Raw genomic sequence first — 13296 nt, forward strand, 5'->3', positions numbered from 1 at the left:
AGAATCAAAATTAATTCCAGATGGGTAAAATATTTAAAAGCAAAATACAAAATCATAAAATTATGAGGAATCATTTCTGGTGAAACCTTTAATAATACTGAAGTAGAGCGATTTCAAAACCAAAAAGTATAAAGGAAAAAAGGTGGATTCAAATACATATTATTTAGCAAAAAAGAACATTTTTTTAAACTACACTTTCACACTTTAAATCAACAGCAATATACTAATGGAAAATTCTTTGCAGTATATAATAGATAAATGATTAATTTCCTTAATATACAAAGAATTTTTAAATTAAAAAAGATAAACATACCAATTAAAAAATAGGTAAAGGGCATGAACAAACACTTGAAGAGGTTTAACCTCATGCTTTAGCAAAGAGCTACAAATAAAATTAATAAGAAGATAGATGAAGCTACTATCAACTTAGCAACCATTTAAAAGATAGTCAAGAGACATTAAAACCCTTTTTAATAAATATCTCCCCTAAATTTCTATTGGGTTAAATTTTTCATTTAGGCATTACTTAAATCTTTCCCTTTTGTAATTTCTTTTTTTTTTTTTTTTTTTGCTTTTATGAATAAAGTCCTTTCCCATTCTGAAATTAACATTTACTTATAATTCTTCTTGTTTCTTTCTTAGGGATTTATTTTCTTTCTTTGTTTAACATGTAGCTCTTTAACACATTTAGAGTTGATGGTAGTGTTTGATATAAGGCGAGGACCGAATTAACTCATTTCCAAATACTTCATTAGTTGCCAGCACTATACATGGTGCAATCCTTCCTTCTCAAATCCGTAACAAAGTGTGTTTTATCATCTAGTCTAGATGAGTCTTTGCATGTTGGCCTATCTTCACCTGTACTTATATCTATATCTGATTCTGTCCGCCAAACCTCTCCTGTTATAGAGGAATAAAACAAAGACCAGAGAAGATAACTGCTTTGTCCCAAGTCACACAGCTGGTAGCAGGGCGGAACCTGGGTGGGGGCCCTTGCCCACCCCAGTTCCTCCAGCACAGGCTTTCCCTAGGCTACATGTCCTCTCAACCAGGCTTCCTAGTACATGGGGAATAACGACCCTACCCTTCCCCACCTGATCCACCCAAGCTCTGCTCAGAAGGGGAAGTGGTGACCCTCCCGCAGGCGGTGGCACTCTCTCTCGTTGTGTCTGAAGGCTGTTCCACTTCCCAGGCTCTGTTCTGGGAGTCTCTGTGTTCCGTGAGGCTCCAAATGTGCTGCCCTACACAACACACAGCCAGAGAGTGGCTGGGGAGACGGTCTACCTAGCTGGAGAACCCGGACCCACACCCTTCTCTGCACATAAAGGCCAGTGCCCCTGACTCTAGGAGCCTAATAGGAACATAGGTCATTGCTGGACTCAGCCTGTCTGGGTTCAAATCTCAGCTCTGCCACTTCTGGCTTGAATGACCTCTTCTGTGCCTCTGGTTCTCATCTCAAAAAGGAGAATAACAAGCAGACTTAACTCATAGGAGCTTGTAAAGGTGAACTTAGTTAACTTGAGTAACTTGCTTAGCACAGTGATTGCAAATGTTAGCTACGGAGATCAATTTTACTAATTTTATTCAGTTGAAGGGTTGGTACCTAGTGAAATTTGTATTGTTTCTTTTAAAAGATCATGGTTTTTTTTTCTCTTTAGTATTCAAATTGGCATCTTTGGGAGTTCGCTGTCATCTCTTCACAAAACATCCCCACAGAAAGCCAAACTTTCCCTTAGCAAGCGTGGCAGCGTCCCAGAGTGCAGCCTGGTGAGTTTAGAATGCAGGTGGTTTGCGGACCGAAGGGAGAAAAAGTGACTGCAGATGGTGCATTTCCTGTTTATAACGTGCTTGGGGAAATGACCATTTTGCTCATGAAGAAAAAAGATTTTTTATCTTATTGGGTAAAGAAAAATAATAGACCACAGAGACACAATATTACCACAGCATTTTTGTCTGATGAGAAACCGATTGGCTTGACTACATATTGATTAAACATTCTACATTTCGTTACTCTCTAGACAATAAGAATCTTGGCATAAAATAACTTTGAAAGCAAAGTTCATTTACGGTCAGGTTGGTTTCACCAAAACAATCGTATTCCAATATTACGGTTCTCAAAACTGAAATACCTGGAAACCTCTTTGGGGACTTGGATTTTCAGTGGAAAACAAATTGCTCAGACAAAGCTGCTGGGGCCACCATTTCCCACTGCTTCCTCAGTTTCCCCAGAATTAAACATCTGGGAGACAGTGTGAAGTTAGTGCATGTTTAATTTGACAACTCTTTTTCCAGATGTGTATGGTCCAGATGTGTTGAGTCTGCTCTCAAGTTATCAATCAAAAAGCAAACTGACCCGGGTGGATGGCTGCATTTGTACAGCAGCTGCTGTCACCAGCACACCCCCAAGCAATGCTTTCCTAAACTTAGATGTCCAGGCAGACAAATCCCTTTGCCTTCTAGTGGCCCCTGCCTAACATTTCCCTCCATACCCTTCCAGATTACCTTACACGGAGGGAATTATGTTAGGGGATTTGTGTGCTGTCAGTCCCCTTTTTCCTCTGGTTCTATTTTTAGCCTTTACGGTCTTTTCTAATAGGTCCAAACTGTGCAAGAATATATAAAACTAACTGTATTTTACATAAAAATCCATGATCACATCTAGCCAGCCAAAATGGAGCAGAGAAGCTCCATAGAGTTGTGTGGATTTTTTTATTTGACTAGAAGCCACCCGTGTGCCTATCTGATGCATGTGCACACATGCATCCACGCACCTTGCACCCACACACACATGCACATGCACTCTTCCAGGATGGCTTTGAAGTGGCGAGGGTAGAAAGGAACTCTTGGTCCCAAGGGCTGGCCTCATGAAGGAGCTCCAAGATGCAACTCATTCTTGAATTGCAGCCAGGACCTCAACTAGTCCCTGCAGGAATTCCCCTAAAAAGAATCTGTTGGTCTTATGTGTCATGGGTTGCCCCAAGTCATCCTGGCTTCTGGGGTTGTGGGCTTTTGTTCAGAGAAAACAGGGACTGCTGAAACCTTGTAGTGGATACTCTCTGTTCCCTGCCCAGATCTCTGGGCTGGTGCCCCATCCACTAGGTCTGTGAGCATTGGCTGCCAAGGGCTCACAGCTGCCCATTTCCAGAGAAGTTCCCTTGGGACAGTAACAGCTTCTGGGCCCAGAAGATTACCCTCCCACACACAAGGCAGCCAAGGGCCAAGCCTGACTAGGACAAAAGCCCAGGCCCCCTCCCTCACAGTGGGACCAACTCCGTGGTGCAATTCACACTCCCCAGCTTCCCCCGGGGATCAGGCAGAAACTGGACCCCAGCCAAGAACCTGCCTGGCTCCACCCTTCTCCAGCCTTCCTGGCTTCCTTCACTCCCTTTCTGCCCAGAAGTCCTACAATAGATCACCTCCATCGCAAGTCCAAAAAAACAAAACACCGCATGTTCTCACTCATAGGTGGGAATTGAACAATGAAAACACATGGACACAGGAAGGGGAACATCACACACCAGGGCCTGTTGTGGGGTGGGGGGAGGGAGGAGGGATAGCATTAGGAGATATACCTAGTGTTAAATAATGAGTTAATGGGTGCAGCACACCAACATGGCACATGTATACACAGGTAACAAACCAGCACGTTGTGCACATGTACCCTAAAACTTAAAGTATAATAAAAAAATAGATCTTTCCGTAAGACCCCCCATCTCAGACTCTGCCTAAGAAATCCCTCATCTTAATCACTGAGCCCATCTGGCATCTTTCTTTTATAAAAAATTTCTATTTTTATTTTAAGTTCCTGGGTACATGTGCAGGATGTGCAGGTTTGTTACATAGGTAAACGTGTGCCAAGGTGTTTTGCTGCACCTGTTAACCCATCACCTAGGTATTAAGCACAGCATACATTAGCTATTTTTCCTACTGCTCTCCCTCCCCACAACCCACCCACCAGCAGGCCCCACTGTGTTGCTCCCCTCCCTGTGTCCATATGTTCTCATTGCTCAGCTCCCACTTATCTAGAACCAGAAATACCATTTGACCCAGCAATCCCATTACTGGGTATATACCCAAAGGAAAATAAATCATTGGATTACAAAGGTACATGCATGCGTATGTTCATGTTCATGGCATCTTTCATTTAGGCATCAAACTCTCCTCAGTCAGGAAGGACAGTGACAGTCTCCACACCCTCCAGGCTATTGGGGCAGACTCTCTTTTTTTCACCCTGCCCTACAACAAAATTATTTTCCACTTTCACCAAACCCAGGCAAACAGACTCCACTAGACCTGGAGACTAGGAATAGAAAATGTACATAAATTGTGGTTTTAAAAATTCACTTAGATATGAATAATATGATGATAACTATTAGGAAAACATGGAACATTAAGACGTTGAAAATAAGTTCTACAAGTAAATGTGCCAGTCAACAAAGATTCATTCAGGGTTCCAGGGTGTTGAGTTAGTGACCATTGTATAAAGTTCTAATTTGTGCTTGAAAGTTCAAATTTTCATGGTCAATTGTTTTCCTTGAAGTGACAGGCCCACACCATTAATTCTTTTAGCAACTCTCTGCCAAATACCTAAGTCCAAACAACCATAATTTGTCTTTCAGTTATTCTTTCAAGTAAAAATGGCGTTCTAGGCTTGGCACAGTGGCTCATGCATGTAATCCCAGTACTTTGGGAGGCAGAGGCGGGCGATCATTTGAGGTCAAGGCCAGCCTGGCCAACACAGCAAAAACCTATCTCTACTAAAAATGCAAAAGGTAGCCAGGCATGGTGGCACACGCCTGTAATCCCAGCTACTCGGGAGGCTGAGGCAGCAGAATCACTTGAACCTGGGAGGCGGAGGTTGCAGTGAGTCAAGATCGCACCAATGCACTCCAGCCTGGGCGACAGAGGGAGACTCCATCTAAAAAAAAAAAAAAAAAGGAAAATTGGTGTTCTATGAAAAAAGAGACTAGCTCAGCTCACAACACAAACAATGCATGAGAGCTCTTCTTTGGGATAACCCTTGTAGTTTGCGTACGGAGGTCTCATATGTGTTCTCCCCATCTTGGCACTCAAAATATTCAAAGGACAGGTCCTCAAAAGTTAAAATTTAATAAAATCAATAATTTTATTGATTTTATGAATAAAATTTATTTATAAAATACTGCTGTGGCAATGGAGAGCTCAGGTGTCCTGGTAGAATTTGATGTCACTGCCTGGGTTCCTGCCAAGGTGCTGGAACCATGGTTTTTGCACCCTTAGGGAAAATGTCAACACAGTAGAGAAGGCAAAAATGTCTTAGTGGAGTTTTTAAATAAGTTTTTTATTCTGGAATATTTGTTATTTTTTAATGTATAATTGACAAAAATTATATAAGTAGATGTATAATGTGATGATTTGATATGTGTACACTTTGTGATACAATCACTACAATCAAGCTAATTGACACACACATCACCTCACGTAGCTACCATTTGTGTGTGCTTGCTGAGTACATTGAAGATCCACTTTTTAAATCACTTTTTAATTTTTTTATTTCAATAGGTTTTTGGAGAACAGGTGGTGTTTGGTTACATGGATAAGTTCTTTAGTGGTGATTTCTGGGATTTTGGTGCACCCATCACCCAAGCAATGGACACTGTACCCGTTGTGTAGTCTTTTGTCCCTTGCCACCGCCCACCCTTTTCTTAACAAATTTCAAGTGTGCACTACAGTAGTATTAACTGCAGCCTAGATTTACAGAAACATTGCAAAGGTTATACAGAGTTTTCATGAACCTCACACTCCATTTCCCTGATGATTAACATCTTTTATTAGTATGGTACTTTGGTCACAACCATTAGCGTTAGCTGAAATCCATGCTTTATTCAGATTTGCTTAGTTTCACCCAATGTCCTTTTTCTGTTTCAGGATCCCGTCAAGGATATCATATGATACTTCCTTGTCACGTTTCCTTAGGCTCTTCCTGACTGTCCGTTTCTCAGACCTTCCTTGATTTTGGTGACCTTGACAATGTTGAGGAACACTGGTCAGGTATCTTGTAGAATGTTCTTTCATTGGGGCTTGTTGATGTTTTCTCTGAATTAGACTGGGTTTGTGGGTTTTGGGAGAAGAAACACCACAGAAGAGAAGCGCCATTCTAACTGCATCATATTAAGGGTAGATACTATCAACCTAACTTCTTTTTTTTTTTTGACATGGAGTTTTGTTCTTGTTGCCCTAGCTGGAGTGCAGTGGTGCGATCTTAGCTCACTGCAACCTCCACCTCCTGGGTTCACATGATTCTCCTGTCTCAGCCTCCCGAGAGCTGGGATTATAGGTGTGCACCACCACACCCAGTTAATTTTTGTATGTTTATTAGAGATGGGGTTTCACCATGTTGGCCAGACTGGCCACAAACTCCTGACCTCAGGTGATCCACCTGCTCGGCCTCCCAAAGTGCTGGGATTATAGGCCTGAGCCACTGTGCCCAGCCTCAACCTGACTTGTTATTGTTGATGCTGACTTTGATCAACTGACAGAGGTTTGCCAGGTGATCAATGTGCTTGTCAGGTTTCTACAGTGCAAACTTATCTTCTCTCTTTTCCATGCTGCACCCTTTGAAAAGAAGTCACCATGTGCAGCCTACATTTAATGAGTGGAGAGTTATACCCCACCTCCTGGAGGATGAACTATCTACATAAATTATTTGAAATTCTTTTGCATGGGATATTTTCTTGATGTTATTGTGAAAATAATTTTGACCTTGCAGAACCATGAAAGGCTGTTCGGGAAAACCCCCACAAGTTTGTAGACCATACTTAGAGAAGCACCATTCCATGCAATGGAGGCAGGGGTGGATGTGTCTGGAAACTGGGCACTATACTTGCCTGTACCTTGATGCTTCCAGGATTCCCTAGAAATCACTGTGGAAGGATCATTGCAGCCACCATTGCTTGACAAGGGCTCAGACCCCTCAGGGTTACAAGTTTAAGTCCCTCAACCAGGCAAGCAACCCAGACCCATCAAAGTGTGTTTGAAAGGTAGGAAAATGTAAATTGAGGAAAAGAAAAAGGAGATATGAATATCAATTCGGTCTTACTCATCTGCAGCTTCAGTCACCATACATTATACCAGTAACCCTCTTGGATTATGTCAACAGAGATTGGGTGTGGCCAGCATATTTGAGTGCACTATGTCTCAGATTGCACTAGTTCTCCCCCTCTCCAAGGAGGAGTGAGGGCATATTGTTCTCATAATCAATGAGATAACATTTTTAGAACTGGAACCAGATATAATATAGGGCATCAGATGATATGAGTGATCTAGATAGTGGACTCTCAGACACCACTTACACACCCATCTCCAATTCCAGAAACCAAGTGATGGCAGCTTTGTGTGGGGCTAATCAGCTTCATCCAAGTGCAGCCTTCATCTGAGTGCACCCTGACAGTGCCTTGTTCAGATCTGCTCACACATCTCTTGGCTACCAGCCTGTGGCTTCTGATAATGCCAGGGCATGGGATGCCACAGGAACCCCTTGGTGCCCACATATACATGACTCAGCTGTGCAGGATAGTTAACGCTCCACTTGAAAGCTCTTTAACAATGGGAGAGAGGAGCCAATTAATAAACGTTTCCTACCACCCCACGCCACAGCACTGACTCTGAGTCACATTTTCTGTGGCTTCTCGAAAGACATCGTGGTGTTAAACACACAATCTCCCATCTCAGTGGCCAGCATAGCTTTCATTGACTCACTCTTCTTTGCTGAAATGCTTTCCCTGTTCCTTAGCTTTGCTCTTGGGATCATAATTCCCAATGAAAGCGTTGATCAATAGTGATTGTCTCAGGTTTTCTTTTCTAAAGAATTTAGGCTAAAACAGATCAATACAGTGTTGTAACCAGCTAGTATGCATTCCTTCCAAGTATTTATTAAGTCCTCCTATGTGCAAAGCATCATGGTAGGCTTGGAGACAACTGGGAAAATAATCAAATAAATCATTACAAGTATAAATGCTATGAAGGAGAAGCACAGAGTGCTTTCAGATTTTGTAATATCCTAATCTAGGGAACTAAAAAGGGGCTTCTCCACTGAGACCTGAAGGATGAATAGGACCACTCCTGGGAAGAGGCAGGAGAAAAGGAGGGAGTATGATGGGAAGTGAGACAGCAGATTCCAAGGGCTGGAGGCAAGTGAAGGTAGGTGTTTTTAAGAATTCAAAGTAGCCCAGCCCTAGTGGGCTAATGGCTAAGCGGAGAGAACAGAGAGATTGGAGAGGAGTATGAGGAAAAAGACTGGCGGAGTGAACAAGAACCCAAGTGTGAAGAACCTTGAGCACTTATCCAGTGAGCCAGGGGAAACCTCTGGAGGGCTCTGAGTAGAGTATTCCTCAAAAATGACTTTGTCTATGGATGTGAGGAGTATTAGGGGTCAGGATCATGCAGGAAGGCTAATTAGAGGGCCATTCAAGTGATCTAAGCCAAAGATGAAGATGGTACCAAATACAGTGGTGGCAGATAGGAGGAAGAGAAGGTAGAAGAGTTGAGAGCTGCTAAAACAGGGATTTTTCAATTTTTTGGAAGTTAATATATGAGATGAATACAATTTGTCAGAAGTTTTACATATTTGTATAATTTTTGCAGAAACTTCACTTGCTTGCCTAGTATTTACAGCTATTTGTAATTTTCTTTAGATGAGAAGGATTTTTAATACATTTTAAAAGTACTTAAAAACAATTTTTAATACACTATATAATGTTAAAATTTTCCTTTTCATCATGAAGGTAAAAATGTAAGAGCCTTTGAATCAGCAAGATCAGAATCTAATCAGATTTTGCCACTTACTAGCAAGGTGACCTTTGGCAAGTCACTGAATGTTGCCAGGTTGTATTTTTTTGTTGTTTTTTGAGACGGAGTCTCGCTCTGTTGCCCAGGCTGGAGTGCAATGGTGTGATCTCAGCTCACTGCAAGCTCCGCCTCCCGGGTTCATGCCATTCTCCTGCCTCAGCCTCCCGAGTAGCTGGAACTACAGGCGCCTGCCACCACACCCGGCTAATTTTTTTTTGTATTTTTTAGTAGAGACAGTGTTGCACCGTGTTAGCTAGGATGGTCTCGATCTCCTGGCCTCGTGATCCGCCCACCTTGGCCTCCCAAAGTGCTGGGATTACCGGCGTGAGCCACGCCGCCCGGCCTGTATTTTTTTTTTTTAATAAATCTGCAGATAGAGTTAATGTCACCTGTATTTTGTGTGTGTGGCAGTCGTTATTTTTTCAAGAATGGAATAAGATCACGGCTGTAAGGTGTCAGATGTAGTGCCTGGTATAAAAAGATAAGTGAAAAAAAAAAGACATCTATTATTTGTAGTGTTTACAGATCACTAATCTGGAACCTTGCTTAATCACTATCCCAAAGCCATCCTTTCTTTAAACTATGGTTTAACCTTCTTTCTCATTTTTTGCATTGGTTGGTCCTACATGGCTCACCTGTTCTCATCTCGCCTTGCACTGGCAATTCCAAAATCAACTTCTCTACTCCCCATTTCCTCTGGTTATCATTCAGGTTCTCGATCCCTGCAGCCTCAACATGCCTGAAAAGCCTGCTCATCTCCTCCCTCTGCCACCCCATCTTGGCCTCTCCAGAATCACTCCCATTTTTGTGCCTCTGCTGCTGCAACTGCAGAGGCTAGGGCAGCCCCACTGTGTTGCTGTCATTGGTGGGAGTTCGGGCACCCTGGGCTCACGTGAGTTGTTCTGGGCGACATGCACCCCCCAGCAGCTTTGGGTGCTGGACTTCCCCAAGCTTGCTCTGCATGTCCTTCCGAAGTGATTCCTTTTCATTGACTCCCTTGGCAGTAACTTTGCACACACTTTATCTTTATTAACTTTATCCATTAGTTGAGTCATGCTTGAACATACGGTGGTACATGGCCAGTATAGTTGAGATTTTGGATCCAATTTTTCAGAAAATAATATCCATGCCCACAGAAGATGCCAATGGAGAGTCATCAGCCCTGGAGAGCCAGTGATGGTGACAAAGTAGAACTAGACATCCTGTGAGTTTCCATCTGGGAAAACTCTCAAGAGTTCTTCAAAGTAGTGACTTTTAAACTTTTAGTGAGAAAATATAATTTTTCAAATAAAATTTTATAAAGAAAATATATAAAACAGATAGAGGAGGAACAATTTTGATTACGTGGCAGAGAGGCATGGTAACCTAATCAGTCCCCAGCCCCTCTCCCCAAATAACCCCACAGGTACCACCAAGGAATCAAATGGCCCAACAACACCTAAAACCATCACTCTGGAGATACAGCAGTCTCCCTAAAAGGCATGGAAGCATGAACCTAACTAGAGACAGGTGACAGCCAGGTGTAGTGCGGGATGGGACACAGGGAAGGTGGAGCTCTGCCTCATCAGCCTCTATCTCCAGGAGCATCTTCCAGGCAAAGAGCCTTTCTGTCCCGTCTCCCTTCCAAACTCATGCCACCCTGATAATTGTGATTCCAGAGGATCAGAGGCAGAGGAGCCTTCATCATTTTGTATTCTTTGGTTACAAGCAACAGAAATAGACTCTGACTATCTCAACCCCAAAGGAGTTTATTGGAAAAATAGAGGTGGCTCACAGAATTGGAAAATAGCTGAAAAATCAGGCTTAGAGGGGTAATTGGGGAAGTTCCAATGGCTTAGATAGTAGGAGATAATCAGTAGAGTCACCTGGGGGTCCACTCAGAGATGAATCAGGTCCTAGTGGAAGAAGTGATGCCCCAAAATGAAACCCCAAAGGTTCTTAGGTGACCAAACACCAGCTGTCCACTATAGGATGCCCTAGTGTTTGGGGGAGGGAAGTTACTGGACTTATTGCTAACATGATCACAATAAAACCCCAGCTTTTTGTCCCCAGTCCATTGCTGTCTGCCCCCACAATGTTGCAGTCTCATGGGTAACACTCAGGTCATTTAGCAGTCAGGTGTCACAAGCTGTCCTGGCCAAGACCCATGGAGCTTTCAGCTCTGACCTTGGCCATGTGACCTGCTCTTGGGTCTTCTACAGCCTTGACCGTTCTCTGCCCTTCACTCAGGTTCATGTTGTTATCTTCCTCTGGGTGCTCCAACCCCCACTCCATACCCCCAGCCCGTCACAGCTCTTCCCCTGCTCAGGCTGTCTCAGCTGAGAAGACACTTCTCTTGTCCGTAGTGCCACCACTCAGTACATAGATCAAGGCAGTGTTCAGCACAGTGTAAATGGCTTTCAGATTCCAAAGAGAAAAACACAGCTTTTGCCTCTTTGATAGTGGTAGGGGGTGTGAGATACAACAATTTTTTACTGGGAAGAGATAACAGCATGCCCTAGACGAGTAACCCCCTTAAAATGTCATCAATGTGACAGACTCCTGACTCTTTGTAGGTTTTATCTTCCACTATCTGGTACGAATGTGTCTTATGAAGGCATCCAGAGTACTTGTCATTTTCTGCCCACCAATTGGAATTAACGTTATGACTCATATAAGGCACTAATGTATCATACTATGGGTTGCCAAGGCTGCCATTTCTGGCCCTGTTACAGGGTGGGTCTATCTGGGCTATCAACACATACGCTGGGAAAACTGGGAGCAAGAGCAGGGAGCAGATGTGGAGCCAGACACCAGAGCAGCACGGATGAGCAAATGACTGAAACTCCAACCAAGTGGGGGGCACAGCCAGGAAGGCGGCCAGAGTCCTGACTCCAGGACAGCAAACACAATGGCAATGTTGGAACAAGATGATGGGACAGACCGCCGAGTGCTCCAGGGTTCAAATCCTAAAGAAGTCAACAGATGGAGGAAGGACCATGATGTGAGTCTTCCAGAATGCCTCCCTTGCCAGAGGGTTGTGGGCTTGGGGTTTTGTGACAGCCCAGACGCTTTCTGCCAGCCACAGGGTAACACCATTACAAACTGTCCCGGAGAGCCGGAGGACACCTCGCTCCCCTCTCCCTCTCCAGATACTTTTATTTTAAGTTGCAAGGCTCAGTCTCAACTCTCCATTCGAGTCAAAGTTTTTTTTTTTTTTCAAGTGTCTACCAAATTTCAATGCCACTGAAGCCTTTCATTCTGTGTCTAAGAATAGCACTGTGTCAGAAAACATCTTCCTTCTCTCTCACTTGGGGTTACTGACCCAAATACTGGCACTAGAAAAACAGAAAAGGCCCAGTTGTCACCACATGGCTCAAGGGAGTCACAGCATGGAAGGTTGGAAACAAGTGCCAAAGGAACAGACATGAGTCAGCTTTGGAACCTTCTGGAAAACTAAGCCAAGGAGTTTAGATTTTGTCTCTTTTCGCTGCTGTTGGAGGAGATGGAAAACCAACACATATTTGTTGAATGAATGAATGAATGAATGAATGAATGAATGAAATGTTTTAGAACAATAATTTAGGTAATAATGGAGAGTGAGTGTGACAAGAGAAGGAAGGAGAGGATGCCCCAGGCAGGCACATTGCTGAAATAACTGTTACACACTAAGAAACATGGGCCAAGGAGTGGGGATCATGAGGTCAGGAGTTCGAGACCAGCCTGATCAAAATGTTGAAACCCCGTCTCTACTAAAAATACAGAAATTATCCAGGCATGATGGTGTGCACCTGTAATCCCAGTTGCTCAGGAGGCAGAGGCAGGAGAATTGCTAGAACCCAGGAGGTGGAGGTTTCAGTGAGCCCAGATCGCGCCACTGCACTCCAACCTGGGTGACAGAGTGAGATTCCATCTCAAAAAAAAAAAAGAAAGATGGGGCAGGTCTGAACTGGGACAAGCACAAGTGGAATCAAAGACGGGGAGGGGTTTTAGAGACCTTTAAGAGCTAGAATTGATTATTGGTTGTCAGGAAGGAGAAGAAGAAATCAAGGATCTCCCCACATCATGAGGCTAAGTGTGGCAACACCAACAGCAATGGAGACACGTAGGGAGAGACAAGTGTGGAAGGCAACACATTAGTTTTTGGCCGTTAACATGCCTAAATGCATATGTCAGTTAGGCGGGGAGTGTGTGCTGGAGATCAAGAGAGAGATTGAGTCTAGTGTGCCAGGAGTCACTTGATTGATACTAGTTGCGGGACTGATATGTTCACCAGAGGACACATTGGATAGAAGTGAGCAAGAAACTTGAGAAAGCATTCCCAATGCCTGGTCCTATTAATCCATCTCCAATGCAACCTTGGCTGCACCATTGCTACTGTCCTTTCTGGCAACATTACATGGGTGGCTTATTAACCTATCTTGGAAAAGAGGTTGTCTGAGCCTGGATTTCTCTCCATCCCACTGCCATGAAAGCAGAGTTTTAGCCAAG

At 43.5% G+C, this 13296-nt stretch overlaps 1 long non-coding RNA gene across 1 annotated transcript in view; it reads left to right on the forward strand.

Moving 5' to 3' along the window:
- The window catches only part of LOC134737723 (uncharacterized), a 38872-nt gene that overhangs the window by 3035 nt on the left and 22541 nt on the right, over positions 1-13296 (forward strand). The window contains exons 2-3 of the long non-coding RNA XR_010122911.1: positions 1659-1767; positions 5908-6030. This is a non-coding gene — a long non-coding RNA (uncharacterized LOC134737723). The remainder of the gene's footprint in view (positions 1-1658; positions 1768-5907; positions 6031-13296) is intronic.

This window comes from Pongo pygmaeus, chromosome 11 (assembly GCF_028885625.2).
Source record: "Pongo pygmaeus isolate AG05252 chromosome 11, NHGRI_mPonPyg2-v2.0_pri, whole genome shotgun sequence".
Taxonomy (NCBI): domain Eukaryota; kingdom Metazoa; phylum Chordata; class Mammalia; order Primates; family Hominidae; genus Pongo; species Pongo pygmaeus.